The sequence below is a fragment of the Triturus cristatus genome, chromosome 4_1, assembly GCF_964204655.1.
Source record: "Triturus cristatus chromosome 4_1, aTriCri1.1, whole genome shotgun sequence".
NCBI lineage: Eukaryota > Metazoa > Chordata > Amphibia > Caudata > Salamandridae > Triturus > Triturus cristatus.
The window spans coordinates 61,757,832-61,783,997 of record NC_140585.1 but is presented as its reverse complement, the minus strand read 5'-3'; the positions used below and the strand labels follow the sequence as shown (position 1 = coordinate 61,783,997).

Here is a 26,166-nt window from a genome sequence, read left to right as displayed (position 1 = left end):
ACTTCCTACCAACTATAGTCCCGTTAGCACCTGCATCTCTCAGGGTAATGACCTTCCTCCATTGGAGGATAACTAACAACACAGACCCCATGATATTTTGATGGATGCACCTAGGAACATCCGTGTCCCCTTCCAAAATGGAGAATGCTGCTAGATTGAGTCAAACAGGGACCCGTTACCCAAGTCAACATATAGTGTAATGGGTGCTGCTGAGACACACTGTCACCTGACCATTCTTTACTGAATGCCCCCTCAGTGTGACCCCTGTAGCAAGTTATCCCTTTGATCTTTAAAGAATGTTCTTTTCCTTTTGTACTGACATGAAACCCAATTCCTTTTTGCCTGCGTCCTACCCATGGGAATGTTCTACGGTTCCTACAAATTAAGTAGGACTGTGTATTCTGGACTGCATAAACGTCAAAATATGGGAACTGGTTCACACGTATCATTAGGAATTGTTGGCCTGGCTCTAACTCACAGTGCCCCATCTGACTTACTAGGGTACCAGATGGTATCAACCACGAAATTGACCACTCTTTTGGAAACAGAACTACCCTTTTGTTGTTTACTTATGCGTGCTCATGGTAAAAACCAAGGCCACCTTACATCAAGACAACAGTACAATGTCGGTGGGCCTGGGCCTGCTTAGGGAGGAGCAGAAGAAGTTGGCGGAACGAGTGAAAGGCACAGAATCCAGACTAACAGTCATTAAGCCTGCCCAACAATATCTAGCGGCGCAAGTGGGAGACCTCACAGATCGCATCCGCACCTTGGAGCCGATAGCAGAAGATGGTGAGGGGCGTAATAGGAGGAACAATATAAGGGTTCTTGGCTTGCCTGAAGGAACTGAAGGTAATGATATGGTATCCTTCCTAGAACAATGGCTCCGAACTGTAGTGCCCCCGAGGGCCTGTTGACATTCTACACCATGCAGAGAGCATACTGTGTCCTGGCCAGGCCACCAGCTCTGGGCCGGTCCCCAAGCTTGGTGGTAGCTAGACTCCTCCACTTCAGGGATAGAGATGCCCTCCTACATAAAGTCCGGACGGAAGGCTTTACCATACCATAGGCGTCAATAGAGTTTCCATCTTCCCTGATTACACTCTAGATGTTCAGAAAAAGCGAACTTCCTTTCTAGAGGTCAAGAAAGCACTGAGAGAGGAAGGGCTCAAGTATTCTTTGATCTTTCCTGGCCGACTGTGCATGCTTCTGGATGGAAAGACATGCTTTTGTGACAACCCCAAAACTGCCTGGGAGTTGTTAGAACAAACAAATGATGGACGGAATGCTGACAATGCAGACATTCTCCCCCAGTCAAGAGATCTGGGTTAAATCCATCGTTCTTTTGCCCACTACGCCACCCCAGTTCAGACATGGCCATATGCAAATCAGTCTTGACCCTGTGCCTCATGGGAACAGTCCAGCCCGAACTGCCAAGCCATGTCTTCCCTGGACCAGAATCAAGCATCCTAGGACCGGTTTCTGGCTATCAGCCGTCATCAGCCAGGATAGCTTGACTCCAGTGGCGTAGTGAGCACGGGTCCCACGTCTGGGAATACCCATCCCACTTAGGGCGAAAAGCGTTACAACAAACAAATGATGGACGGAATGCTGACAATGCAGACATTCTCCCCCAGTCAAGAGATCTGGGTTAAATCCATCGTTCTTTTGCCCACTACGCCACCCCAGTTCAGACATGGCCATATGCAAATCAGTCTTGACCCTGTGCCTCATGGGAACAGTCCAGCCCGAACTGCCAAGCCATGTCTTCCCTGGACCAGAATCAAGCATCCTAGGACCGGTTTCTGGCTATCAGCCGTCATCAGCCAGGATAGCTTGACTCCAGTGGCGTAGTGAGCACGGGTCCCACGTCTGGGAATACCCATCCCACTTAGGGCGAAAAGCGTTACAACAAACAAATGATGGACGGAATGCTGACAATGCAGACATTCTCCCCCAGTCAAGAGATCTGGGTTAAATCCATCGTTCTTTTGCCCACTACGCCACCCCAGTTCAGACATGGCCATATGCAAATCAGTCTTGACCCTGTGCCTCATGGGAACAGTCCAGCCCGAACTGCCAAGCCATGTCTTCCCTGGACCAGAATCAAGCATCCTAGGACCGGTTTCTGGCTATCAGCCGTCATCAGCCAGGATAGCTTGACTCCAGTGGCGTAGTGAGCACGGGTCCCACGTCTGGGAATACCCATCCCACTTAGGGCGAAAAGCGTTACAACAAACAAATGATGGACGGAATGCTGACAATGCAGACATTCTCCCCCAGTCAAGAGATCTGGGTTAAATCCATCGTTCTTTTGCCCACTACGCCACCCCAGTTCAGACATGGCCATATGCAAATCAGTCTTGACCCTGTGCCTCATGGGAACAGTCCAGCCCGAACTGCCAAGCCATGTCTTCCCTGGACCAGAATCAAGCATCCTAGGACCGGTTTCTGGCTATCAGCCGTCAACAGCCAGGATAGCTTGACTCCAGTGGCGTAGTGAGCACGGGTCCCACGTCTGGGAATACCCATCCCACTTAGGGCGAAAAGCGTTACAACAAACAAATGATGGACGGAATGCTGACAATGCAGACATTCTCCCCCAGTCAAGAGATCTGGGTTAAATCCATCGTTCTTTTGCCCACTACGCCACCCCAGTTCAGACATGGCCATATGCAAATCAGTCTTGACCCTGTGCCTCATGGGAACAGTCCAGCCCGAACTGCCAAGCCATGTCTTCTCTGGACCAGAATCAAGCATCCTAGGACCGGTTTCTGGCTATCAGCCGTCATCAGCCAGGATAGCTTGACTCCAGTGGCGTAGTGAGCACGGGTCCCACGTCTGGGAATACCCATCCCACTTAGGGCGAAAAGCGTTACAACAAACAAATGATGGACGGAATGCTGACAATGCAGACATTCTCCCCCAGACAAGAGATCTGGGTTAAATCCATTGTTCTTTTGCCCACTACGCCACCCCAGTTCAGACATGGCCATATGCAAATCAGTCTTGACCCTGTGCCTCATGGGAACAGTCCAGCCCGAACTGCCAAGCCATGTCTTCCCTGGACCAGAATCAAGCATCCTAGGACCGGTTTCTGGCTATCAGCCGTCATCAGCCAGGATAGCTTGAGTCCAGTGGCGTAGTGAGCACGGGGCCCACGTCTGTGAATACCCATCCCACTTAGGGCGAAAAGCGTTACAACAAACAAATGATGGACAGAATGCTGACAATGCAGACATACTCCCCCAGTCAAGAGATCTGGGTTAAATCCATCGTTCTTTTGCCCACTACGCCACCCCAGTTCAGACATGGCCATATGCAAATCAGTCTTGACCCTGTGCCTCATGGGAACAGTCCAGCCCGAACTGCCAAGCCATGTCTTCCCTGGACCAGAATCAAGCATCCTAGGACCGGTTTCTGGCTATCAGCCGTCATCAGCCAGGATAGCTTGACTCCAGTGGCGTAGTGAGCACGGGTCCCACGTCTGGGAATACCCATCCCACTTAGGGCGAAAAGCGTTACAACAAACAAATGATGGACGGAATGCTGACAATGCAGTTGGACTTTTCCCATGAGGCACAGGGTCAAGACTGATTTGCATATGGCCATGTCTGAACTGGGGTGGCGTAGTGGGCAAAAGAACGATGGATTTAACCCAGATCTCTTGACTGGGGGAGAATGTCTGCATTGTCAGCATTCCGTCCATCATTTGTTTGTTGTAACGCTTTTCGCCCTCAGTGGGATGGGTATTCCCAGACGTGGGACCCGTGCTCACTACGCCACTGGAGTCAAGCTATCCTGGCTGATGACGGCTGATAGCCAGAAACCGGTCCTAGGATGCTTGATTCCGGTCCAGGGAAGACATGGCTTGGCAGTTCGGGCTGGACTGTTCCCATGAGGCACAGGGTCAAGACTGATTTGCATATGGCCATGTCTAAACTGGGGTGGCGTAGTGGGCAAAAGAACGATGGATTTAACCCAGATCTCTTGACTGGGGGAGAATGTCTGCATTGTCAGCATTCCGTCCATCATTTGTTTGTTGTAACGCTTTTCGCCCTAAGTGGGATGGGTATTCCCAGACGTGGGACCCGTGCTCACTACGCCACTGGAGTCAAGCTATCCTGGCTGATGACGGCTGATAGCCAGAAACCGGTCCTAGGATGCTTGATTCCGGTCCAGGGAAGACATGGCTTGGCAGTTCGGGCTGGACTGTTCCCATGAGGCACAGGGTCAAGACTGATTTGCATATGGCCATGTCTAAACTGGGGTGGCGTAGTGGGCAAAAGAACGATGGATTTAACCCAGATCTCTTGACTGGGGGAGAATGTCTGCATTGTCAGCATTCCGTCCATCATTTGTTTGTTGTAACGCTTTTCGCCCTAAGTGGGATGGGTATTCCCAGACGTGGGACCCGTGCTCACTACGCCACTGGAGTCAAGCTATCCTGGCTGATGACGGCTGATAGCCAGAAACCGGTCCTAGGATGCTTGATTCCGGTCCAGGGAAGACATGGCTTGGCAGTTCGGGCTGGACTGTTCCCATGAGGCACAGCGTCAAGACTGATTTGCATATGACCATGTCTAAACTGGGGTGGCGTAGTGGGCAAAAGAACGATGGATTTAACCCAGATCTCTTGACTGGGGGAGAATGTCTGCATTGTCAGCATTCCGTCCATCATTTGTTTGTTGTAACGCTTTTCGCCCTAAGTGGGTTGGGTATTCCCAGACGTGGGACCCGTGCTCACTACGCCACTGGAGTCAAGCTATCCTGACTGATGACGGCTGATAGCCAGAAACCGGTCCTAGGATGCTTGATTCCGGTCCAGGGAAGACATGGCTTGGTAGTTCGGGCTGGACTATTCCCATGAGGCACAGGGTCAAGACTGATTTGCATATGGCCATGTCTAAACTGGGGTGGCGTAGTGGGCAAAAGAACGATGGATTTAACCCAGATCTCTTGACTGGGGGAGAATGTCTGCATTGTCAGCATTCCGTCCATCATTTGTTTGTTGTAACGCTTTTCGCCCTAAGTGGGATGGGTATTCCCAGACGTGGGACCCGTGCTCACTACGCCACTGGAGTCAAGCTATCCTGGCTGATGACGGCTGATAGCCAGAAACCGGTCCTAGGATGCTTGATTCCGGTCCAGGGAAGACATGGCTTGGCAGTTCGGGCTGGACTGTTCCCATGAGGCACAGGGTCAAGACTGATTTGCATATGGCCATGTCTAAACTGGGGTTGGGTAGTGGGCAAAAGAACGATGGATTTAACCCAGATCTCTTGACTGTGGGAGAATGTCTGCATTGTCAGCATTCCGTCCATCATTTGTTTGTTGTAACGCTTTTCGCCCTAAGTGGGATGGGTATTCCCAGACGTGGGACCCGTGCTCACTACGCCACTGGAGTCAAGCTATCCTGGCTGATGACGGCTGATAGCCAGAAACCGGTCCTAGGATGCTTGATTCCGGTCCAGGGAAGACATGGCTTGGCAGTTCGGGCTGGACTGTTCCCATGAGGCACAGGGTCAAGACTGATTTGCATATGGCCATGTCTAAACTGGGGTGGCGTAGTGGGCAAAAGAACGATGGATTTAACCCAGATCTCTTGACTGGGGGAGAATGTCTGCATTGTCAGCATTCCGTCCATCAATTGTTTGTTGTAATGCGGGAGTTGTTAGAAGCATATAGAACCGGAGTTCCTCAGACTGCACAGACACATGTTGCGGCATCCGAGAGGCGGGAGCCCAGGAAGAGATCTAGTAGAAGCTCCAGAAGGGGAGCCCTAAGCCAACCGACGTCCTCACAAACTGAAAGAGAGAGAGCAGAGGCCCTGCAGGCGGTAGCGGCCATCAGAAAGGACAGGAGTCCCCGCTCAGAGGCTGGGTCTCTATCCACGAGAGAGACTGATGGGATTGACTTTGACTCTTCCCACGCTGGCAGCTTAACGCTTCCAGTGCTGACCCCTAACACTGCAGACGAGACCATTTGATGTAGGAGCGAGCTGATGACTTTTAGTCAACCCCATGGGGGGGCGGGAGGGCTCCTGATGCCTGCCAGGGACCAGGTTTAAACTACATTGGTTCGGGCCAGAGCGCCCTGTGCATTTTACCCAGCTTAGATTGCACCCCTGTCTTTGCCACCCCCCACCGAGGCCCCTACCTCTTTGGAGCTGGGCCTTTAGCTAGTGTTCGATGTTCTACTCACAGTTTGGGCGGCTGGCTGTTGCCAGACTGCCCTGGGGTCGGGGAGGTGTTCAGCAACAGGGTTTCTATGTTAATTTCGTTTTCATTATTTGCAGAATAGAATGGTTCGACACGATTATGGGAACGAGAACGCGGGAAAGCCTACAGGATGGCTTGCGGGGGATCAACTGCCATCATGGCACAAACACATAACGTCATAAGGTTTTTGACCTGGAATAAAAGGAGGATGGGATCCATGGCTAATCGTCACAACATTTATTCCTAATTAAAGCGCATTGATATACATGTAGTCTTCCTCCAAGAGACACACTTAACCAAGGATGAAACGGGTAAACTTCGTGAAAGGTGGAGAGGCCAGGTCTTTGCAACAACCTCCTCAGCCTTCTCAAGAGGGCTGTTGATATGGCTAAAGCCCGGAGTCCCCTTCGACCTCACGCATTCAATGATAGATACGGAGGGTAGGTACATAATCTTGGTGGGTAGACTGGCAGGGTGAGAGCTAACACTGGGTAACATTTACCCACCCAACCAGGATCAGGTCACATACCTGGCTTCCCTCTTGGCCAAGATTGCTGTGTATATGAGTGAGTAGGTAATACTTGGAGGCGAGTTTAACTGTGTGGTGGACATTGCGGCTGACCGCTCCCACCCGCCAGTCCCGGGGACGCAGTCCCATCATACGACGGCAGGGTTCCAGGACTGGACCTATCATTGGGGCTTAGTTGACATCTGGGGACGGCAGCACAAAAGAGGCAAGGAATATTCTTTCTTCTCACCGATCCACCATGTGCACACCAGACTAGATACCTTTCTCTGTGCGCCGACATTTAATGACTCCATTACACATACAGAATGTTTGGGTTGCACTCTGTCGGATCACAGCCCCCTACTATTGTCTTATAAGCCTTTAGGGAAATGACCCCGATCCCTTCCTGGAGACTTAACACGCTGGCATTGGAGGATATTCCATATCGGTCCTCCTTGATGACACTGAGTCCTTCTTCCCCATGAACGCACATATGGCGTCCTTGACCATGGTGGAATGGGAGGCCTTCAAGGTGGTGGTGCGGGGTCATTGTATGAGTCAGTCGATTGGGGAGCAATGGAAACTACGGAAAGATCCTAGATTTAGAGAAGAATCTACAGCTGTTGGACAATGCTCAGGGTGCTGACCCCCTTCCCTGCTTAAGTTACAAGAGACGTGAGTGATCTACTAGGAGGTATTAAATCGACTCTGGTGCCATAGCTACAAAGAATACCTCTATAGGATGCAGAGGGAGGAGGGGAAGGCCGGATGGCTCCTGGCATGGTTGATCCAACCGGAAAGTCGTGGGTCACCTGTCACCCAGTTACGGCAGGATACGGGTGAGCTGCTTTATAGCCCAGACCGGTTGTACGCTGCCACGGCGGCAGCCGACCCATCCCTCATCAGAGACTTCCTAGACCCCCTACCACATCGTGGTGTGGACCGCCAGACACGAGAGGAGTTGGGAGGACCAGTGACAGTACACGAAATCCGTGCGGCCAGTGGGGATATGGCAACAAGTAAAACGATTAGACCTGATGGCCTCCCGGCAGAATTTGAAAGCGGTTCACCACCATTTTGGCGCCACAACTAGAGGTTCTCTATGCCGATTTGCTTTAACGGGGTGTTCTACCCGTTACAACACGAGATGCACTTGTGGTTCCACTCCCTAAAACTAAAGAGATAGCTGCCAGAGTGGCCGACTTTAGACCCCTTTCAAGGGTAAACCTTGATTTTAAAATCCTTAGTACAGTCCTGGCAAGTAGGCTTCTCCCCCACATGAAAACGCGTATTCACCCAGATCAAAATGGATTTATTCCTTCCCGCTGTACCTCCCACAGACTCCGCAGACTCTATTCTGTATTATACAATGAGGAACTTTCACGCAATCCGCAGGCAGCAGTGCTGCCAGTTGACCTGGAAAAGGCATTAGACATGATTAGCTGGGAATACCTCTTTGTGGCCATGCTGTGAATGGGCCTTGGGAATGATTGGGTGAAGTGGGTGCGGCTCCTTTATGCGACGCCTTCTGCGAAGGTCAAAACAGGCAAAACAATCTCCGCTCAATATACAATCTTCTGAGGCACGGAACAGGGGTGTCCTCTTTCGCCCCTTCTGTTAGCTTTAGCAATAGAGCCTGTAGGACCTGGGGTCTCCAGGCCCTATGGGGCGGTAACGTGACACGAGCGGTCGGGCCACCGAAGGTCTGTGTGTAAAGCAACCATACAACACGCACCTCACATGGGACGAGGAACACACACAATAAGTGACGCCACACTGTTGGAATTAGGTAAATGCTCAAGTTTATCCAAGCAGATCACGTTAGATGCAGTTCATGAGGTAGCAGTACATTTCATAAGCTGATAATACCATTCCTAGCGATGTACATGTCAGTCAGGATCTATAAATGCTGGTCATACCATAAATGACATTCATGACATATCAGTACTGCCTGAGGTACAACTACCCTTCACATAGAGGTACACGCGCGCTTCACTTTCCTGTAGCGCCTTAGGGGGGTGATTATGGCGCTATGCGCGCTAACTGGTGACGACCTCAGAACGGGGCATCTAGCACAGAGAGCTACTCGTAATCGATGGCATTTAGCACTTCAATATAGAACATGAATAACAGAGCGCTACTCGTAATCACTAGCACGTAGCACTTCAGTATGGCACATGAATAACAGAGCGCTACTCGTAATCAATAGCACGTAGCACTTCAACATGGAACAGGAATAATAGAGAGTTACTCGTAATCAATAGCGTGTAGCACTTCAATCTGGCACATGAATAACAGAGCGCTACTCGTAATCAATAGCACGTAGCGCTTCAACATGGAACAGGAATAATAGAGCGCTACTCGTAAGCAATGACATTCAGCATTTCACTACGGAGCATAGATAACATAGCGCTACTCGTAAGCAATGACATTCAGCATTTCACTACGGAGCATAGATAACATAGCGCTATTCGTGAGTACGGATATTTAGCACTTCAGGTCGGAACAGGGCTATCAGAGCGCTACTCGTACTCAGGGGCAGTCAATGCTTCACACGGGGGCTGTCCGCAGGGAGCGCACGGGACTTGCAGAGCGAGTCTCTCGGGCTCCGGTGCAGTTCGTAGGGCACCGCGCTTCAGTGCAGTCACGGGGGCACCAGGAAGGGATCCCTCGGCGGGGTCTCTCTGTCGCGATGACAAGGGGGACTCCCACGGAGAGGCGACCCGGGCTGAGGGTGCGGTGTGGCTCCCAACCAGTAGGGGGCGCACCAGGGACAATCCCAGCCTCCGGGCTTACCTCGTTCTCGACGTCGGAAGGCGTCCGCTCCAGCGATGATGGGGGGACCTCGGCCTCGCGCACCTTCTCACGCAGCTGCGACGGCAGCAGCGTGGCCCCGGGCTTCTCCACGGGCCTCGCGACACGACAGGGCGCTTCTTCCGGCCTCCGGGCCGCGGCGGTGAGCGCGCTGGCTTCCACGTCACAGGGGGGTGCTCAAGTTAAGAATGGGGGTTCCGCGCTCAGCGGAGCACGCTGCCGGGGGTCCCAGGCCAGATCAGGGAGCGCAGGGGTCACAGCGCTAATACCTGGCCGATCCCCGGTGGCTCTTCAATCTGCTCTACATACGGCTTCAGGGGTCAGTCTGGACATGCAGTCTCAGCAATTGGCATATAGGTTTAGAGTTCAATCTGGACACGCAGTCTCAGCGCTTGGCATATAGGTTTAGAGTTCAATCTGGACACGCAGTCTCAGCGCTTGGCATATAAGTTTCTGTTCTCAGATGTGAGATGAAGTCTTGTTGGCGCAGATGTATCTGGCGCCCTTCAGGGGTTCTGTTACAGGGGGGTAGGGATGGAGAAGGCGACTAGGTCCTTCCTAGTCAGGCTGGGCAGAGGTTCTCTGGGTCCTCCTACTGCTGGGCAAGATCAGTGGGTTTCACAGGGTCCCTCACTCACTTAAGAGGCAGCACCTAAATCCTGTCACTCTCAGAGGCATAAGTCCCTGGCTAGGCCCTACCGCCTACACTCCTGGTGGATTCTTCCAGCTCTGCTTCACCCCTCTGGCCAACTCACCACAAAAAGTTACCTCCCTCACTTAAGTAGCCCTAGGTCAGGTGACCTCTAGCCAAGGCGGCAAAAGTAAAACCCCACCTCCCTTCTAGAAGGTTCCAGCACATTCCAGGAGCTTTCCCATTCTACCTATGGGACAAAAAAGGCGGGCTGGTGTCGCAACATTGTTGTGGGGTTCCAGCCAGATCCTGGCAGCTAGGGTGCTACTATGAAAGACCACTCTGCAGTAGCAGGGGTCTGTGGCAGCCATCTTGGGAGAAGGGAGCACCTGCACCTTAACACTGTAAAAACGAAAAAATTCAGGGAAAAAGGGCCAAGTCCAACAGAGCCGCTCACAGAGAGGGCTCAACTGGGGGCATGGGGCTGGGCCTTCAGGTGGGGACACGGGTATATACTATCTCGCTCTATGCGGATGACCTGCTGATCTATCTGAGAGATGCAGTGAAAGGCACCACATCGGCAATGCAGATCTTAGAGAGCTTTAAGCACATATCAGGCCTCCAAGTTAATAAGGCCAAGATGTACTTATTTCCTGTTGCGGGACCGCTACCCAGACCGGAGGCTTTACAGTTGGACATCCAGTGGACTTCCAACTCCTTTAAATACTTGGTATCCAAGTGTTCCATTCCCTGGAGGATTTGAAGGAAGGGAACTTGGGTAGGGCAGTGAGGTCTCTCAAATCCTGTGTCCAGTTCTGGCACGATTATCATGGCCTGGATTTCATTGTTCAAAATGGTAATGTTACCTCGGCTATTATATTACTTTGCCAACCTTCCAGTTTTGATGACACTAGGTTGGTTCCGCCCGCTAAATTCGTTGCTGAGAGAATTAGTGTGGGTTGATGGGGGTCCGTGATTATCTTTGAGGACTCTACAGCGCCCCATGACAGAAGGTGGGCTAGGGGTGCCGAACTTCGAATTTTATATGCTGGCCGCCCAAGTACAATGGTTGGCGCAGTGCTTGGAGGGGGTAAACGAGGAGGGCACATGTTTGTCGGAGCCTGATGGTCATCCCCGTTTGTTGTTGGCTAAACTGCTACGCCCGACTACCCCCTCCCCGTATCAGTCATTGCTACAATGCACCGCGTTACAGGCCTGGGAGAGATCTTTGGTTAAAGTTAAAAAAGCCCCGAGATATACACCTATACTCCCTCTTGTGGGCTTACCGCACAGAACTCCTAAGTCATTATTTACTGGAGACTGGCGTCTTGGACACAGGCAGGGCTGGAAAACGTGGGAGACTGTTTTCTGGAAAAAGGCCTCATTCCCTTTGAAGAACTGGTGGATAGTAGTGGGCTTCCTCCGGGACAGCTCCTGCACTATGAAGGATTAGTCCACACTTTCGGACAACTGTGGGGAGAGGAGAGGGATGAACCTGAAACGCCCCCAATCTTGCATGCACTGATAATCTTAGGCACGGCCGGGCACCAAGTGAAATGGTTTTATGCCACCCTGCTCACAGCGTCCCTGAACCCATTGGGTAGATTGCGAGGGACATGGGAAAAGATAATGGGAGGTGTATTTACTGACACTGAATGAGGTAAAATTCTGCAGTCCCCCAAGAAGATTTCCCCTAACACACGCCTAAAATATATACAATTCAATGTCATTCATATGACCTAGATGACACCTCACCGCCTCCACATTACCTATGGGGGGACATATGAAAATGCCTAAGATGTGCCCATCCTGATGCTGATTTTATACACATGACATGGGATTGCCAAATAATAAGTCCTTTCTGGGAAGCAATTGTTTCCAAACTTAAAGGTTTCTGGGGCGGGAACTGGCATCTACTGCCCGGGAGTGTTTGCTGGGACTCTTTCGTCATCCACAGAAATGTAAGGTTGGGAACAGGTTGATTGACTTATCCTTGGGTCTTGCTAAGCATGGAATAGCATTAGTATGGAAATCCACACAGGGACACAAGGTTGAACACTGGAATCGAGATGTGAGTAATTGGGCGGGAGCAGAAGGTAGAGCACTGAGTTGGGAGGAAGATAGGGGAGTGCGGAAACGTCCCATAGCTAAACCATGGAAGGAAATGATGGTGACCTGGGAGCAACCGACACACGCTATTGACGAGGAGGGGGGGGCATGATAGCTCGAGTGACAACACTGAACCATAATGGCCTGCTCCTATCCCTGTAAAGATGGGGGCAAACATGTTGATCTTCCCGAACCATGCAGTGCGTTGACACGTGATCAGGAATATGATGGATGCTGATGAGAGAGGAGGTTCTCCCCTTCGTCTGATACACCCCGATGGGTTTACTACCCCTAAGCTCGGATTCCCCAGATATGGACAGCTGATCCCTAATCTACATCATTCTGCTGCACAGGTTTAGGTTCATTTTAGAAGTTCTTCAAAAGTAAATTCATTTATGCTGGGCTATATTGTCAAACCCTTATGCGAAGCCACCGGCCGCTCACGTTGAAAACTTGAACGAAATGTACAGCTAGTAATAGAATGCATCATTGTACACTAGGATTTTGAGGGTTCCATTAACCTGATTTCTGAAACGTTGCATGGCGATAAATGTGCTATTGATCAGAGCACTCTTGAGTCAATATATCTTGAAACGCATTTTGTTCCGCAGGAAGATGCTGTATGTAGATTTAATCGCTGTCTGTGTTTTGAAGTGATGTATAAGAAAAGCCAATTAAAAATAGGTTTAAAAAAAAAAAAAAGTATAACATCAAATGCATATGATACAATATTATTTCAAGAATATATGTGAGTTGACAGTGTCGTCATGCCATTGTCTACACCAGTCAATGCCTTTTCCAAATGAATCCTGTCAATTTGTCTTTAGCGTTCAGCAGCGTTCAGCTGAGAAATTTTCCACAGTTTATTGTAAGTGGCGTAGATGGATCTTTTAGAATGTGGTGACCTACGACCCAACAAGAAAATTTGTAAATCCACGTCATCAGAAAGGAGAGATAGATGTTCCTTAACTGCCGATAATGTGGAAGGTTGTGACCATTGCTGTGTTGAAGAAGGTTCTGATTATCAAAAAGTAGAGCAGCGAGGCTTGGCAATCAGGAACAGTTTAAATTTAATTAAACAATAACAGCCGGGAATAGCAGCCACATCTCTGACAGTTGCGTGCTGGAATTCAATTTGCATTAGGTACATGGCATGCTTTATACTGTACAGCGGGTGCAATAAAGTGCAGCTTGTCCCCCTTTGGGCAGGAAATACTGGTACAGTGGGTCTTAAATTGCGTGTTTACATGCTTGATCTCACTCTGATAGAAGAGGCCATAAATACCAACTGGAGGTCACATTCTGAGGTGGTTCAGGTGGCTGGGTGTGTTGTGTGTGTTATCTAGGGTAACGCTTACTGCTAGGCATTGTTTGGGCCTTATCTGATGAATGCAACTGACCGGCTGCTCATCCTTGGCCAGAATGCAGGCTCTCTGCTGTGCATTTAGTTGTATTTGAGTGTGTGCATTTGACTAGTTTCTTTAGGTATTACATCCTGTGGCCATATTTGATTTACTACGGCAGTTTTCCAGGTGTGTTTCAGGCTTGTTCCATATCTTGTGTCTCCATCACATGAAGAGCTAGGGGTGAACAGAGGGCAGCTGTGTTATGTTGATCTGATAAAGGGTCACTCTGAAACCGTAACAAGTGTTTTATGGTGAATGTAGGTAGCGCAGGCAACAGTTGTTCTGTTGTATTCTAAACTACCATGTCGCAATTGTGCACCATAGCAAGCCAAACTAGATACACACACTCCACCACGTAATCCCCTGTGTGAGCGAACACTGGTATAAATGGAAAAGGAGTCCGCGGCACTACCTTTCCCAGAAGGCAGTGAGGCCTAGCACTGCCAAACAAACAGCCTGTTACGTAAACGCCTCATTATAAGCACCTCCCACACAGTGGGAAGGTGCTTGACAATTTGGAACAACACTCTAAGTGAGCGGACGTTTACGTTGCTGTACAAAGGATCTGCCGAGAGCAGTTCTATGGAGCTCTCGGGTGTCTCGCTCGGATTGCGAGAACGAGAAAGCCGTTGACCAGGTATTTAAGAAGCTCGCTCACATAGAGCGCGAGGGATATTTCTCGATCCACTAGTCCCGTGCTGGTGTTTGCTTTCTGCCCGTCTTGCCGTCAGACTCTATCGCGGCCGAACCTTCCTTTTTCGTCTTTACCGGCGAAACCCTCAGCGGCCTGCCATTTCTTTCAGCACGCACGTTCTGGGACCTCAGCGCGTATAACCGGCGAATTCCAGGCAGACCCTCTACGGCCTTGAGAACCGAGAGGGCACTACTAATGACATTTCCGTGATGCTTTTCCTGGATATAGGAAGGGGCCCCCTTGTTCACTATTTACAAACACTCGCTGTGGTGTAACAGCAAAGACTCCGTTTTTTAGATTGATTTTGTTCGTATATTCAATGTACAACCTTGACGTACTCTAATTCTGGGAACTCCTGGTTTCCTTTGTGTCTGGACAACAAATACTCTTTACAGGCGAAAAGAAAGAACGGTTGTGGTGTTCAAAGACAGCTGCTGCAGGGCTCCTTGTAAGTGAAAGGCTTGTGCTACTCGTATAGATTGAATGTGTATGTGCTTGGTAGTTTGCATTTCACGCTTGTCTTTCCCTCTTGTTTCCCCCTACACTGCAAACACGTAAAGAAGAAATACAGAGCCTAGACCAGACTTAGGACAGACGCATTCCTGGCAGCACACTTTGTTATTTAGTCCCCTTCTCTTTTCCCTGGGGTGCTGTGTTCCATAGTTGCGTTCGCTGCACTGTGGGGGATAGCATTCAGGAGAATAGGGAGGCTCCTCAGCTCGCCGTCGTCCCGGCTGGCTGCTGAGAAGAGGTTACTGGCGTTCAGTTCTACCTTGTGCCACTGACACCCTGACAAACTAAGAGCGGGATCTTTCTATAAATTACTCCAAAGCTAACATTCCCCCCTCTAATTGAGTTATCAACCACTACCGTGTCTTGAGCATAGACGCAGGGATATCTTAAGGCCCTGGGTCAAACGGAGATTGGGGGCCCCTGTTCCGAGCAGCTTTAGCTTTATGATCCAAATTCAGCTATTTCATGCCCTCTTTGTCCAGGTCAATGACAGTGCACATGCTCACTCCAATTCTAAATGTGTTTACATCTAATATTCAGTAATAGTGACCTGTGTTTTATCTCATTTCTCATATGTCAGGTCCTGTTTTGATCTGAGTGAGAAAAAAAATTATACTTGTTGCATGAAACTGGAAAATGCCTACAATAGACTCTCACACATCACCCACATTCAAAATAAATGAAAGGAAAAACGGTATTTGAAACCTGTTCAAGAGTTATTCAAGATCATCAGGGCAAGACTCTGCAGAACAAACCTGACTCTATTAGGCCCCCCCCGAATGGCTGGGGCCCTGGGCCAGAGCCCACTTTGTCTCTGCATGGGCGGTTCCTATTTCTGGCTTGTGGGGTGAGTGTTTCCCTTGGCATTGGGTGTCCTAATCAGGTGTATTCCCCCTATTTTCAGGGTAGCCTTCTTCACACGGGCACATAATAGTTGTACAGTGCAGCACAGCAAGAGCAAGATTACAACCACTCGTAACAAGGCTTTGCATAGGCCTGCGATCCACCTTGGTACCCAGGTAAACAAACATGTGAATCATTCTATGTTTGGGGTACCTCCTTCTTTAATCATGACCTGCTGTAGGTTGTGCAGTGTTTGGATGGCGATTGACAGTGTTCCATTGTACAGGTCTTTAATGGGGATGAAGGTACAGCACCCTGTCCCTATCTTCGCGCACGCACCGTTTCATTGTGATCATTAAGTCCAACACATACCAGTGCTGCATCACCATTAGGGAGATGGCGGGCATTTTTTCTTTTTGTTGAGGCCATCTTCTGTGGTGCTCATCATTTTCAGCAGTTCCCACCTGATGATCTGCAGCCACCGAGTGTAGGCCTTAGTTTGCGCTGTAAAGAAGCGGGTTGAACCTCTTACACCTATCTGCGCATCGGTGAAGAGCCAGAACTCTTCATGAATGTCTTGAATCTGTCCCAACCAAAGTACTGAGCTGACCTTCTTTTGAATACTTGGTGTAGAACTTGGTACCGTTGCTGATGGGGTTGTGATGCAGTGTAGATAGATCTTCACTGGGCATGACCAATGTTGGCATGTAGAGGGTGTCTTTTCAGTATATGCCCTCTCTCTTTGCTCCATCCCAAGAGGACTGGCTCCCGGCATCCATCTGGGTTCGGAGCTCGGTCCTGCCCTTTTTAGGTCTCGCCTACGCAGCGCGCATGCGCTGCATAGGAAAAAAACCTATGGAAATCGTTTCGGCTTTTCAGCCAAAAAAGTGCACGCATTGCATTGCTTTCAATGGCAATGCATGCAGGTTTGGTGATTCCCTTGCGGGAGCAAGCTTTGGCAACATATGTTTGCTCGCTCCCGCAAGGGAATCGCTGTGTGTTCTCTCGCACTCCCCCCACCCCTCCCACTTGTAAGCCCAGTACTGTTTCACTTACGCTGCCACGGGGCCGCGTTTGTGTTTGATTTTTCTCTATCACGTTAAAGCCGAGTTGCCTCTGGTGGGTGGGTAGGAACCAGTAAGGACTAGTTCTGTGTTAATGGAATACTGCAGCGTCTCTGGCCCCCGGGGCTTTTTTCACTTTTCTTTCACAGGCAGCGGGCAGACACTGTTTTTGCTTCTACGCCAGGTGAGAGCCAGAAAAGGAACATGATAAAATAGAGCAAAAGTTACATTTTTAAAAGTGTTTGTCCACAAAGTGGGGAATGGACCCAAAGACCACACATTAAAAGAGAGATGGAGTCTGGGGACTTAACGCAAGATGATGCCCCCCCCCCCACTCCCCCGAAAAATGTCATAGGGGACCACCGACACTCCATATCTCAAAAATATTCTTAGGGTTCGTTGGCTTGTGGAGTCCCCTGTAGGGTGGGGCCCGTCAGCTACACAGGGGCCTTTGTGTTACAACCCTGAGGACTTGCCAGGAAACTGGGGTCTGGGACATTTCCAGACATGCGCTTGCATCTGAAAGGCTAGTGGCGTGACATGTCTGACTCAGCTATGCCAATCTTTTGCAGGCACCAACACGGAATGCACTGCCCCAGTTTTGCCTATGCAGCGACATATGCCCATGTCTGCTGCTGTGCTCATCAGATTATTTTTCAGCATGCGCCTAGATTCAGACTCCGCAATTCAGCAATAGTGAACTGACATTTATAGAACCATGCCCATGTGCAAGTAATTGGCCTATGCACCCCAAGAAGTGTTCACTAGTATGTTATGTTAATATGTTATGTTAATAAGCACTTGTAGAGCGCACGGACACCGGACGGTTTCATGGCGCTGATTGTTGCACAGAGATGTTTACGGATAGCTAGTCAAGTGAAAGCGCGAACAGCCATGTTTTAAGAGCCTTTGTGAAACCCATTAGGTTTTCCTGTGCTCTGATGTCGAGGGGCAGAGAGTTCCAGAGTCTGGATGCTAGATACGAGAACCTGCGCCCCCCCCCCTGTCGTTTGAGTTTGATAGTTGGGGTAGCGAGCAACCGGAGGTGACTAGACCGTAGGTTGCGACAAGGGGTATGTTTTACGATCAGGTCACTGATAAATTTAGGGCTTCTGCAGTGCAGGGCCTTAAAAATTAGGCATCCGGTCTTAAAAGCAGTACGTTGTGCAATTGGGAGCCAGTGGAGTTGAGCCAGAAGAGGTCTGGCAGAGAGCCATTTTGGTTGCTGAAATATTAATCTAGCAGCCTGGTTCTGCACTATTTGAAGGCGTTTGAGCAGAAACATAGGCAAGCCAAGGTAAATGGCATTAGAAAAGTCAAGGCGAGAAATTACAAGGGCTATCACTGCCTGGGTGAGAACCGGGGGGGTGAGAAGGTGAGCGATTTTCCTAATTTTCCTCAATTGAAAGATGCCATTCCCACCTGTCCTCTAAGCGAGAGGTCAGCGTCTATGGTGACTCCGAGGCTTTTTATTGAGGTGGAAGGGATGGGGGGTGGTCCAAAATCGGATGGCCAATAATGGGGCCCCCACGAGATTAAACTAGATCCCGGCAGGACTAGTTCAGTCTTGCCGGGATTTAGTTTAAGGTGATTAATGTTCATCCAACGCTGGATGTGAAGCATGGTGGCTTGAAATTCAGAAACAGGGTTTGAACCATCCAGTGTAAATACAAGTTGGAGGTCATCAGCATAGTTGAAAGCCGTGACCTTCCTGTGTTTTAAAGAGGTGATGAGGGGTTTGAGATAGAGGTTAAATAAGAGAGGGGAGAGGGATGAGCCCTGAGGGACCCCGCGTGGGGTGGCAATCCTAGGGGCGGTGAAAGTGCCCAGACGAACAGCCTGTGTTCTGTCTACAAGAAAAGATTGGATCCAGTTATATGCTGGGCCTTGTATGCCTGCTTGTTTGACACGGGATAATAAGATGTTATGATCCGCCGTGTCGAACGCAGCCGACAGATCCAGAAGGATAAGTGCCTGATGGATGCCTTTGTCAACGTTAGCTCGCAAGGTGTCTAACACTGCGAGGATGACCGTTTTGGTGGAGTGTGCAGGGCGAAACCCAGCTGGGTTCTAGATGGTTAGAGTGTTCGATAAAGTGCGAGAGGGACCTGGCAACATGGGCCTCGAGAATCTTAGCAAAGAAAGGGAGCAGGGAGATGGGACGGTAGTTGGAGTGATTCAAAAGATCGGCCCCAGGTTTTTTTAATAGTGGGACCAGAATCGCATTTTTAAAAGCCGTGGGGATCTTACCTTGGAGGAGAGACTCATTAAGGAAGGGGAGCAAGCCATGGGGGAGAATTGACAGGACCTCTTTTAGAATATGCGGGGGGCAACAGTTGTTGGGGGAGCCAGATTTGATACGAGCCAACAGATCTAATAAAGTTTGTGGACATAATGCAGGGAAATGATCCAGAACAAGGGAGTTAGTTGTGACAGCGTCAGTATTATCTGTACAGCAAATGGCGGGAATGCTGGCTTTAATGGTAGATATTTTATTCACAAAATAGGAATTGAGGGAGTTACATAACTCCTGAGAGGGAGGCTGAGCAAGGTGAGTTCTGTCTGCATTGCAGAGATCGTTAATTATATTTAAAAAAAAATTGGATTTGTTTTGTGCATTGAGTATTCTGGCAGAAAAAAATGCAGCTTTGGCTTCGCGTATGGCCTTTTTATAATTGTTCCGGGCTAAGGAGAACAGAGATTTGTCCTCCATGGAGTAGTTAAGTCTCCATTTCCTTTCTTTTTGCCGTAACTCGAGTTTTTGTTTTTTTAACTCTGCGGACAACCACTTATGTGCGTCAGTATGACGAGACCGTGAAAATTTAGTGAGAGGGGCATAGGTATCACAAGCCTTTGATAACCAGTCTGAAATCGCGGTGTTCATGGAGTTAAGATCTGGAATAAAGGGAGGTATGGATCTAGCTAAGAAATTAGTGAAGCCAGCTTTGTCGACAGAGTTCCATTTTCTAGACATGCCTCCGACAGTTAAAGGGATCTTGTTTTTAGTAAGGGTGGTGATAGTGAAACTAATTAAATGATGGTCAGACCATATGCAAGGTGAGACAGTGGGCTCCGAAAGGTTAAGATTAGAGGACCAAATTTGATCCAGAGTATGTCCTTTGACATGGGTGGGAGAGGAAACGTGTTGAGAAAAGTTCAGGTAGGTGAGAGAATCCGTGAGTTCCGCAGCCTGTGTCCCGCCCCCAGCGTCATTAAACCAATAGTTCAGATCGCCAATGTGTAGGATACTGGCATAGTTAGTATACAGATTGGCCATTTGCTCTTGCAGGGCAGACGGAAAAGTGGGCATAGCATGGGGGGGTCGGTACAGTAGCACAAAGATAATAGAGCCGGTTGCGGCATTTAGTTTAATGACTAGGTTTTCCACCTCAGGAAGGGCCAGAGGGGTAAGAGCATTGAACACATAGTCTCTGTGAATGATGGCAGCGACTCCGCCACCATATTTGCCCTGAGGTCGATTTTCTGCTAGTATATAGTATTCCGAGGGAAGTGCTGCTAAGATGTCGGGTGCAGAATCCTGGGCGAGCCAAGTCTCGGTAATCAGGAGAATGTCCGGGTTCTCCGAGCTGAGTAACAGAAAAATATCCAGTTGGTGTTTGACCATCGAGCGGGTGTTAAGATATAGAATGCGTAAAGCAACCCACGTTGGAGATTTAGGAATAGTGGTAATAGGGTGGTGAAGGCCAGGGATAAAGGGAATATCTTGACGGGGAGGTTCGGAGTATATGTTGTATTGCCTGAGACGTTTAGAAGTGGGCAGGTTGAGGGGTGAGCTGTGGATAGCCAATGAGCGCAGCATTTTGGAGGAGTACGTAATAAAATGACCATTACTTTTGGTCCCTGGTCCCGGCTGGGTGCGGACGGGTGCAGACGGGCTGGCCTTTAGCGCGCCTTCGGCGCGCTGACGGTGCGCCCGCTGCACGCGTCCGCTGCGCTCCCGCGCTCTCATGGACATAAGTAGCTGAGCCCCGCCCTCCTACTCCTCCTCCTTACGGCCGATACGCTGGGGGCCTGGGGAGGGGAGTATCAGGAAATCAGCGAGGAGTGCAAGTTTTGGCTAAGCCGTGATTTTAAAAAAACACAATCAAGGTACAGATAAGTTTTTACAGTATTTTAAAAGCGCACTAGAGCAACAAAGCAGAGCGCGATGTGAGCGGCAATCCGCGCGGTACTGTGGCAACAATTCCAAGTAACAATTCCAAAAACATGTATGCTTGGACATTCATTTTTTTGGTAAGTGGGGGGGCACAAAAGGATTTAAACATAACTATCTCCTGTTAGTAAGAGCCTTCCATGTGGCTGAAGAGTCCTGAATGTCTCCTCTCTATCTATCTGTTATAGGACGACCTGTGCTATGGCGTCAGGCGTTGATATGCGAATTTCACCCTGAACCTTTTGGGCATGCTCAAGGTAAGTTTTAAGACATGGCCGTATCTACCTTGCATGCCAAAACTTTGCCATTGTGTCTTATGGAGGTGAAGGGCACCCAGGCCACCAGGGCTAGGGGTCTAAACAAGCCCCACCTCTCCATTTGGCCCAAGATTTCCTGCAGCATGGTGCCTGGTGTTCGCTACAGATGTGGCTGTGCACTACGTGGCACGTTCATTTGGGGGTATGCTGGAGATGACTTGAAGGCATGCAACTGGTAGCAATGTAGTTGTGAGCTTCCATGGGGCACCCTCCCTGTATACCCTACTGCACACAGAGTGTGCCCCTAAGCATGCAAAGAAATCTCTACTCTAATACCCGGGCCTGTGATACAGGTGGCTCGAGGGAAAGACAGAGACGAGGGCTCTTTTAATCTTCTATTGTGGTCCCTGCCTGTATTGTGCCAGCGGAAGCATTCCAAATTTTTAGGAACCATCTCAGAAAATAACAAGCATTGGCATAGCCAATAGGTCTCGCCTTTGGGACCTTATAAGTATTTAGTTATGTAGCACAATATCCTTGGTGCAACAACATTAACTGTTGCATGGTTAAACACTTATAAGTTCCCAAAGGCGAGACCTATTGGCTATGCCAATGCTTGTTAATATTTCCGTCAGACCTCTGACAGAGGTAGTGAAATCTTTTGGAATATCTCACTAGTGTTGTCTGCTGATGACACTCAGCTAATTATGTTCCTGTCAGCAGTCCACTGGCTTTTGTGCCAAATCTAAAAACGGTGGTGGCCAGATGGATGCATGACAACTGTTTAAAACTTAACTAAAAAAAAACAGAGATCCAAGGAGTACCCAGCCTAGCTGCCTAGATGCAATTTTACATGCCCTCCAGAACACTACGCTTCGCCAATCTAACCCTGGTCCACATCCCTCATCATAGCAGAGCCGGAACGACAGGTTGCTCCTGCCATGTCTTAGCTCTGACCCAATGGAATTCTATGCCTCCTAACCTTAGAAAGATTCAATATCACTTACTGATCCAGAAACAGTGGAAGACCCGGCTCTTCTCCATCTGGGCTGACGATTTCACCTCTCTTCCGCTGTGTTTCTTTATGTCCCTTGCTGATCTTGTCTGACACCGGGACCCTCACCTTCCCCTCAAGGCAGGAGGTCTCCAGGTGTTGTGCATTCTAAGACTCTGCTCCCCTCTTGTAAAGAGTCAAAGTGGTAGCACCCATGCAGTAATTTCCTTTATCAGGAGCGGAAATAAGAGACAGGCACACCAATACCCAGCTCAGTAAAAGCCTGAAACAGACCCAAATAAAGGAACGTGTACCTACATGTTCGCCTTCTCTGTTTGTACCTCATAAGAATCTACCTGTGCACTTCCTCCGTTTGTATGCCCCGGGCGAGCTTCTCTAATTACGTTTGTGATCCTTGTACTGCTAACCATGGCATTTGACTATCAGACATTACCTTATGTCTGCTGTGTGCATCGAGTCACTCCCTTGCTTTAGCTGTCAATGACCCAGACATAAGGGAGTATGGAAGATGATGAACAGGAGTAAGGTAAAGCTGAATGTAAGAAATGTGCAACGGTGTAAATGCTGCACTCACCCTCAAGCAACGGACATCTTGTCCCACTCTGCCAATGCTCCATCCACCGACAGAGAAGCATGCTGGCACCAAACGCAAAACATTGTCAGAAACCATGGTAAGGTAGAAAGAGACAAAAAGCAGACACGTATTGGCAGCAGAGATATCACAGGTATGTTACTGGTTGTGATGGAATCTCTATTATAAATACTGAAATCTTCCAACAAATGTGTGAACCATCCCTAGGAATGTGGCAAAGATAACTCAACAAACAGAAAAGTAAAGACAGGAGTTGAAACTTCAGCTGCTCCAGTGTGAGCTGGAAAGTATTGTCAAGAAGAGTGTGAATGGAGCTGCATTTGTTATATACTTCCTGAGGTGTTACCTTTATTATATACTTCCTGAAGCGTTACCTTTATTATATACTTCCTGAAGCATTTCCTTATATACTTCCTGAAGAGTTTTCTTTATCATATGGTTCTTGAAAGGGTTACTGTTATACACTTCCTGAAACTGAAGTGACAGCAGCACATCCTGATCCATCTCCTTTTCCACAATCCCTTCTTGTTTAAATAAAATCTTGCATCTTCCTAAAGCTGTGCCTCTAGCGAGAGGGCGCTCCATGTGTGCTCTTTCTGTACTAAGTTACTCTGTGAACACTGGCAAATCAGCTCCTTTTCCGAAGTAAGTAAGAGTGACATGTTCAATAGAAGATTTAGTTAAATATCTGTGTATGGTGAAATATCTCTTGGTAACTTTCATAAATGGTAAAGAAGAGATGTCTTTTACAACTACTTAAATATTGTGTATTCACATTCTCTTACATTTCCATTAATTGATTTTAAATCTCTTTACATCCAATAGGAAACCAGCCTTGAATGCACAAATGATCGTGAATAATGACAGTAATCGTGCAAATCTGAAAAAAGCGGCTAGAAAAAATGAGCTCCAATATTCAGGAAAAGATCTGCACAGTCAGAGACTGAGGAACCTGAACATAAACTGATAGATCCTGGAAGAAGCAGTTAAGAGCAATTCAGTGGATGTAAGAGTCTGAGCTGTGCACCGCCACGCAACAGGACTAAGAAATGACCTCTAGAAAATTAAGGCAACAACAATAACAAACCACTTCCTGTATAAACAGGCCTCCACCACCAGCTTTGATCATGTGTTCAGTATGAGGTGGATACAGCATTGCTCTGCTTCTTGTAATGATGGCAGACCACCATTCAGCACACTAGGTGTATTATAAACTCTTTCTGGTCAAACCACATGAGCAAGAGAAAAACACAATGACAGACAACTGAAGGGTGATGGAAAGAGAGGGTCTTTGATCTACAACAGACTGTGCCAATTTGCAGCGACCAGAAGGAAGACTAATCTTTACCCATAAACACACAAAACTATTATGTAATCTAAAGACATACCCACCTACAAAGAAGCTTTACTTGCCAAAATAATAATATATGCAGTTGGTGAGTCTTATATTTCATTGTGAAATCTGAAATCAACCATCCAAAATACCACACACATACCGGGAATGTGAGAATAACACAAGTGCTTTATCAACCATGTTAGCTCCTCCGGAAACGCTGTCATGGGATGCGGACAAATATAAACCGGACCCAGAGACACCAACCAAGAAAGAAAAATCATACACATGCAGCAAGAGCTTTAGTTTGTCATCGCTACTAAAGAACCATCAGCAAACACACACAGGAGAAGCAACGTGCAATTGCAATGAATGTATGAAGAACTTTAGTCAGTTAACACTCCTAAAAGATTATCAGCGAACACACACAGGAGAAAAACCATACCATTGCAGTGAATGTGTGAAGAGCTTCAGTCACTTATCACAACTCCAAATACATCAGCGAACACACACAGGAGAAAAACCATTCAAGTGCAGTGAATGTGGAAGTAGTTTTAGAGATTCCTCACATCTCAGGGTTCATCAGCGAACACACACAGGGGAAAAACCATTCAAGTGCAGTGAATGTGTGAAGAGCTTCAGTGACTTATCACATCTCCAAAGACATCAGCGAACACATACTGGGGAAAAACCATACCATTGCAATGAATGTGGAAGTAGTTTTAGAGATTCCTCACATCTCAGGATTCATCAGCGAACACACACAGGGGAAAAACCATTCAAGTGCAGTGAATGTGTGAAGAGCTTCCGTCTGTTATCACAGCTCCAAATCCATCAGCGAACACATACTGGGGAAAAACCATACCATTGCAGTGAATGTGGAAGTAGTTTTAGTGATTCCTCAAATCTCGGGCGTCATCAGCGAACACACACAGGGGAAAAGCCATTCCAGTGCAGTGAATGTGTAAAGAGCTTTTGTGGGTCATCAGAGCTACAAAAACATAATCGAACACACACTGGGGAAAAACCATTCCAGTGCAGTGAATGTATGAAGAGCTTTAGTCAGTGTTCAAACCTACAGAAACATAAGCGAACACACACAGGGGAAAAAACCATACCATTGCACTGAATGTGTGAAGAAATTCAGTCGGTTATCAACCCTCCGGAGCCACCGGCGAACACACACAGGGGAAAAACCATCTCCACCCAGCCAGTGAGGAACAGCAACAAGACTGCTCTTCATCACACCCATCCTTATACATAACACACTACAGGCGTTTGCTCCAGGGTCAAACTCACTTTACTTTCACGTTAACAGCAACAAGTTCTAAACTGGAGAATTTATATTTTGGAACAAGGGGTTTGTATGGCCATTATTGGCATAATAAATTTGAAACCCAATACTTTATAGATCTGTATTAATGATACATATCCAAACACCACCCATGTATGGACACCCAAGAGCCTTTAAAAGCCCCACTACAGAGGTGTGTGCCAGGATTTACTTTAACATTAACATGAACTAAATTATGATACAGCAAGAACAATCATGATGCTATGAAATGTACACAATGATGACTAGATTTTACATGTTAATAAGAAATGTATGTTTTTAGATATGTAATAAAACAAAAAATGTATTTGAATTCATGGTATTTGACTGCTGAGTGTATAGAAGGCGATCTTAAATATGATTTATTCCCTAAACTATAAAGATAATTTGTGATGTCAGCAAGAAGCCTAGTTTATTTAGCGATAGAGGGGTCAAATCTCGATAGCATGACTGCTTTCAGCAGGGAGTCTGGTGCAGGTGGTATCAGAGGGGACTATTCTCGCCAGTGTGCCTTCTCTCAGAGTGAGAAGCGGTTCTTTGCTTGAGATGGTACTCCCTCTCCTTCTGTGTTAATAAAGAGAGAAGTGCTACCAGTAATACTGAGATCTGGGATTCACTTCTGTTTTGGGAACTTAATTCAGTCGTTTTTACCCAATCAA

At 48.2% G+C, this 26,166-nt stretch overlaps 1 pseudogene; it reads left to right on the top strand.

The window, feature by feature from the left end:
- Positions 1-25,820, top strand: part of LOC146839516 (uncharacterized) — an 83,638-nt pseudogene extending 57,818 nt beyond the window's left edge.
- Positions 25,821-26,166: the final 346 nt, after the last annotated feature.